Source organism: Pinus tabuliformis, chromosome 1_1 (assembly GCF_031772625.1).
Source record: "Pinus tabuliformis cultivar Carrire ecotype Pingquan chromosome 1_1, CPIR1, whole genome shotgun sequence".
NCBI classification, from domain to species: domain Eukaryota; kingdom Viridiplantae; phylum Streptophyta; class Pinopsida; order Pinales; family Pinaceae; genus Pinus; species Pinus tabuliformis.
In genome coordinates, this window is record NC_142297.1 from 705,663,470 (window position 1) to 705,670,045 (window position 6,576).

The 6,576-nt window shown below is 38.8% G+C and overlaps 1 pseudogene; it reads right to left on the reverse strand.

Annotated features, from left to right (window-relative positions):
* Positions 1-2,138: 2,138 nt before the first annotated feature.
* Positions 2,139-3,847, reverse strand: LOC149215470 (protein RRP6-like 3 pseudogene; annotated as a pseudogene).
* Between the last annotated feature and the right edge of the window lie 2,729 nt (positions 3,848-6,576).

Here is a 6,576-nt window from a genome sequence, read left to right on the forward strand (position 1 = left end):
TCACTAAAGTCCCCTTTCTTCAACCCAATTTCTTGCATTGCATCTGGAAGAAATTGAAGAGCATTAATTCTTTGCTGAATGAAATTGCATTGTAATGGATCTTTCTCAATTGCAATGCAATTTCTTCCTTTCTGAGGGTTTTGTTGTTCTGTTTGTGGGTCTATGGCTTTAAGCAGTTTGATATTTCTTTAGCCCAAAGTTCCTTGGGGACTGTTGTATTTTATGTATTTTTTTTTCCGTTTTAATGAAATAGAAGGTACAACTCTTAGTTTAGCAAAACAAAAAGAAAATTTGCTCAGGGGGAGTTCGAGTACAGGTACCAGTTCCCATTGGTTGGGTAGAGAATCTTTCTATTCACTGTGGTTTTGCGGTAGGCCAAGTCATTTATTCATATAAGCGAATGAATGTTAAACATGTATTTTTGTTTTCTGATTTTTGTCTTTATTTTTTATGCTTGTGGTTATTCCAATGTATTAATGTTTTGTAATTTGAAAATTATGAAATCAAAAGAGGAATGTAATATTTCTTTGGGTTAGGTTAGTTATCGAGGTTAATAAACAAACCATAAGTCATTGAACCAAAGGGGAACAATCATAAACGCTAATTAATAGGCTTGAAGATTGCTGCAAGCCCTAGGTTAAGCCTGCATTATCCACAGACTAAACACACATACACACACACATATAAATACTCTTGAAAACATAAAAAAATGTGTAAATGAATGTGTAGATTGTTTTTAATACTAAGTGAATTTATTGTTCTAGATATTTCTATCTAACACACATAAACATAATATGATGAATGAAGGCTTTCAAGCTATTTTTGAAAAGTATCAACTATAACTAATATAATGTAATGAGAAAAATATCAGAGTCGAAGAAAGTAATACATGAGAGCTAAGAAAATTTGAAAGAAAAACTAATTTAAAATTAGTAATATTAGTAATATATGTCAAGCATACTATTATAGGATTTATCATTCACATGTGTTTCCTTCCAAGGTGTTTAATACCCAAAATGGTGAAACAAAATTTAGATATGAGAACATAAAGGTTTTTCTTTATTTTTCTAATGATAAATGAACAACCACCAAAGAAGATGTACAAGCAACATGCATAACATAATAGGTAACCTTTTACAAGCCGACATATCATTTAAACCAAATGTATTTGTTATGCGTTATGTGTGAAGAGACATAAAAAATAACCATCCAAGATCAAACCTCTTATATCAATACATATAAACATATTATTAATATATAAATTTATTAAACAAGGGCAACTTTTTCGGTTAATTATCTCGAACAATATTCCTTATTTTAAAAACCAATATCTCTCATGTCAAAAGAAATATCTTCACGCATATCCATCATGTTGCTGTAAAAATATAATAAACTATATCTTTGATTCCATGATTCCATTGCATTGTATGCAGCAGCTTAATTTTCCATACTTTCGTTTAAACTTATCTTTACAAATATTCATGTTGTATCCGGGGTTTCAAAGTATTCTTCTTAAGCGTACCATGTCGGCTTCAATATTCAATGAATATATTGGCAAATTCTCTTCCACAACAGTGGATGAAATTAATTCTGCATCCGTTCCTTTTGTGCTCAAAGTACTTCTCCATGGAGAGCTATCAACTTCGTTGCCTTTAGAACCACTACTGTCCATAGAACTAGAATTTCTAGAACTAGAAAAAATAATAATATTTCTTACTTTGTCGTAAATTCTGATGATGATTTTAGAATGTAATTTATTTTTTAAAGAAATATCAATATCCATCCACAAATATATTAGAAATTTAATCCTCGTAGACAATTTCGTACAGTACTAAATGTGCTCATCTCTGTATCAATTCGATGCAATTCTTTTTAATTTTTCGTTAAAACAAACTTCGAATTATATGAAAAAAAGCAGCAAAATAAATAACATCAAAATATATTGGGGTTAGATTTGATTTAATTTCTCCCATACCTTCGATACCAATGGCAGAAGAATTTTTTTCAATTGCGGCATAGAATTCTTTCTTTTCTTGCAACGTTGAGAGTGTTGTAGAATAGTTGGGAGTCATTGTGAGAACTATACTCTTCTCCGTCTCCCTACTCTCTTAAACATACTTCACGCATTTAGCTTTTTTTTAATGCCATTTAAAGCTTGAATAGCCATCCGTTCCTTTTGTGCTCAAAGTACTTCTCCACGAAGAGCTATCAACTTCGTTGCCTTTAGAACCACTACTGTCCATAGAACTAGAATTTATGCCAAGCTGCTTAAAATCCAAACCTTTCTTCTTGCTTAAATGCCTTTTCTCCCTTGGACCCATGCCAACAAGTAGGGCAGCCTCTAGGCCTTCCCGAGTAATATCCGTACCTTCGTAATAATTTTTGATTACCATTTCAAGCTCTTCACGTCGTTCCTTTGGCATTGTTTATCCATGCCGCAAGAGTGCCATTGCAGCAATTCTCAATTGCAAAGGAGAAACACCTCTTTCACCACCATCTGCAACAAATTCAGCTCCATTGACTCCTCCCTGACTATTCCTAGAATCTACTACCTTTCTTGCAAACAAAGGAATTCCAAACTTAGTAGCAACTTATCTCTTATACTTCTCAGCGGCAGAATGTGCAATTTCATGACAGTCAACACAAAGAAAAACAATATCATGTGACCAGTGGCTCTTTAAATGTTCTGGAAAATGCATCCTATAGCAAGATGGAATGATCTTGTACCGTAAATAATGATTGCTCTCTCCGCAACCAACACACATGTTCTTTTTGCTTTGAATGTAGAATTCATTGTTTTCATCTTCAGGGCGACCTTTGGGCTCAAAAAGAAGTTTTACAGCTGGAGGGTCATCCTCTATAAGTTCTGCCAAATCCCGACGAATATACCAATCAAGCTTTCTCTGATCGCAATAACAAAGTAGGCGACCATCACTGGCATAGATTCTACAATTGTGATAAACAGGTGACTTGCACGAAAATTTCCGCACAAACTGTGCACGTGAAGCTTCCTTACTGCCTCGTTTTGACACTCTGCCTCGGTTTGCCTCAGAGAACATTAACCTCTTTGAATTGAACCTAGAAGATTTTCCTGCTGTATGCCCCTCCCAGTTGTCAACTTGCATGTTTCCACAATAATTACCCTGTTTAACTCCCACACATGCAATATCTTTTTGCAAATTACCGTTCTTGCTGACAACATCCTCTTTAAGGAGGTTGCATAAATCTTTTATGTGCATATAGACCACAGGAGATGGTGAAGGAACTGGTGTCATGAAAGAAGACTCGGTGACGGACTGCACAATAGAATCAGCTGCAGAAATTGTACTATAAATCTTTTTTGGACTAGTAGGTGTTGCCTTTGCCAGAAAAATTATTGCTTGATCAGAAAGTATAAAACGTAAACTCTCATCTTCTGCCCGGGCCACAGAATCTCTCCACATGCACAGCTTCCTCACAAGCTGCCCAAATCTACCATCTTTCAATATGGACTCTCTAGATTTACTAGAACTTGTTCCTTGACTACTATAATAGCGTGACAATATAGATGCAGCAGCAGCTTGCCCTGAAGAAGCCCCCTCCTTCTCATACAATTGAAGTGTGATAAGATTAGAACGTCGGACAGTCTCCTCAAACAAATTTGACCCATATTTATCATTAAGCTCAGCAGAAAGGCAGTCTGCAATATAAAGTAGATAGTGTGCATCAGCACGTGCATACTGGACCATGGCCTCTGGTAAAGGACGTAATCGCCAATCTGCACGCTGAAAGACTTTATTTGAAGATATTCCACAATATGTTTGAAGCAAATATGCCAGTGACCTCTGTGGTTTAGCAAGAACATCACATGCCCCCGGCAGCAGCACCCCCGGGCCGCCCCGCCCCGCCCGACCCGCGGCGGGTCGATTCCGGGAATCGACCCGCCGCCGGTCGGGCGGGGCGGTGTTATAGACATTTTTGTGCCTCGCGACATGGAGCATGAAATGTCAATAATTACAGGGATCCTCAGTCCCTAAACATGTTGTTCTTACCCCTAAAAGAACAAGGTCATCAAACAACAGCACTTCCAATCAGTTCTCCACCTGAAAACACTTCAAAACAGGCTATTTTTGGATCATGTCAGCTGCTCCACTGAGCTTCTGCACTGGAATGCAACTGCTCCTCCTTGTACCTGCGCTGGAAGTCAAATCTAATGAAGGCTACCTGCGCTGGGCGAGATTGGCCAAGTGGCACAGTCATTCTGCAAGGTGTCAACTGCCCAGGAAGCTTCCAAACTGACACTTGGTTCATGAGATTCGCCCTGTGATGAGTAAGAGGTACTTGATCACCATGTGTAAGCAAGGATCTCCAAGTGGACTCAAGAACTGAAGATTAACTGAAGAGGGAGAGGACACAAGGCAGCTTCATGTCAGTCTCAAGCTGACTCATCCTCTCTTCTTCTCTCCTATATATAGAACTCTTCTATGAGGTCTAAGGAGGCGGGAATTTTGTGTAAAGCAAGGAGGTGTTGTTGGTTTACAGATAGAGCTATTGGGTGATTGTTTTACTAGAGGTGAAGAGGAGAGTTCTTGCTGCTGGGGAGGTGCTGCTGGATTGGAGCCATCAATGGTTGTAACCTTCTCAGAACCCTGTTACTTCTATCAATAAAGTTTTGCATGTTCTCCTATATACTTGTATTGCATTGATGTATTGTATTTACTTGTATATTTGATTCACTCTAATCCATGCATCAGTTATGAGTACATGTATCTTGTAGTTTCCTCTCTTGTTTTGTGCAGGATCTGTTTGTAGCTGGACCGGCAAAGAGAGCAAGGAGCTGGGAACAAGAGACAAAGAGAGAGGATGAGGATCGACTAAGCGAAAGACACCAGGTTGGTTAATCTTTTCTTCCTTCTCTCTGTACTTTCATAAAGGAAAATATCAAAGCTTTACTTTCAGTTGTTGCTAAAGACTGTCACCTTTAGAGTAGGGATAGGGTCATCCGCGTCGGATACTTTTCCCCACAACAAACTGGCGACTCCGCTGGGGAGCCTAGTATCTTGTTGGTGTTTGTAGTATTTTGCTATTCATTTCTTGAAGAAAAGAGTACCAAATCGAAAAGCTTTTGACTATATCAAAAGCGAAGTAGAGGGACTGCTACTCTTGCTCATTTGCTGAGCAAATTCAAGATTTGAAGAGCTTATCTACAAAAGACTCTTTACTCTTTGTGATAGCTTTTCATCCTCTTGATCATCCCTTCTGTATTGTTTTATACTTTTTCGGACTTAAGGGATTAGGTGACGAAAAAGGAATTCTGGAGTTGACTTTATGTACCTTTTCAGAATCTCTAAAAATGAAAAGGACCGAGTTATCCTTGTTGTTAGACTCGTTAAATTCATTAAATAGCGACAAACTTGTCTTTAGACGAGAACGAGTTTCCCTATCGCTAAGCTCGTTAAATCATAGCGATGGGCTTGCCCGAAGGGCAAGTTATAGAACAAGCATATGTTATCCTCCTGAAGCTTGACAAAAATAAAGAGGTATTGGTCAGAAATGACTGGGGAAAAATTGGGAGAACATCAAAGTTTAATGGTAGCAAGTCACTCTTGAACATGACACTTTTCCTCCGTACCACATCGGGTTGGGTTGTTTCATTCACCGGTCTCATCACCATGGTCCTCGCCAAACCATCCACATTTGGGGTAATGCTACCGATCTATCGCATCAGTGTCGTTATATGTTCAAGAGGGGTCATTCTGAAAGTGTCAACCGTGTCCCATCCACTGCCATACATTATCCTTCATCCATTCATGATCGCCACCCTGAATCATATGTCACAGTTTGTTTTCACCTCCACTAAAATCATTAGCTCCGTTCCGTGTCATTGATGTGGAATTCATTAAGGCCCTCTTTTGACGGATCGCTTCTTGTCGACTTCAGCTCATTATCCAAGAAGTTGATCTAGGAACACCCCCATCAGTACTTTGAAGCTTGCACGCCTCAATGGCAAGTTTCTCACTTCCGGCGACAGGTATACATCAATGACCTTCGACCAGAAGATTTTGCGTGGTGTTCGACGCCAAGTCCTCTATTCACGCCACGTGAATTGTACTGCAGTACCTTGAGGGTCATCGTCATTATTGGTGATTCCTCTCGCGCTTGTTAACGGTTTTCATTATTGACCGGTAATCAAGCGATGTCTTTCCATGTTCGACTTCAGCGAAATTCTCACATGGATCGACTTGTACTTAGAGTGAAGATCGAACGAGTTTGAAGACCCCGGATCTAGTTTCATCCATCCGGGCTGCGATATATATTCAGGAAATATAAAAGCATTTGCCATGTACATCATTGCAGCAGATGATCATCCTATTCAAAGGATGATATTTTCAGCAGAAAATTATCAGTCTACCTTCAGACGATCGTCTGTCATATGTACCAAAATGTATTTATAAAAGCTGAGCGTGGGAATGCCCGCCTCAGCTAGATCATGAAAATAGAATGAAAAATAATGTATTGTATTGTATTGTATTACAGGGCGCCTCCTCAGCACTGGAATGAACTTCGGACCCTCTAGATAAAGCATTTCACCCGATA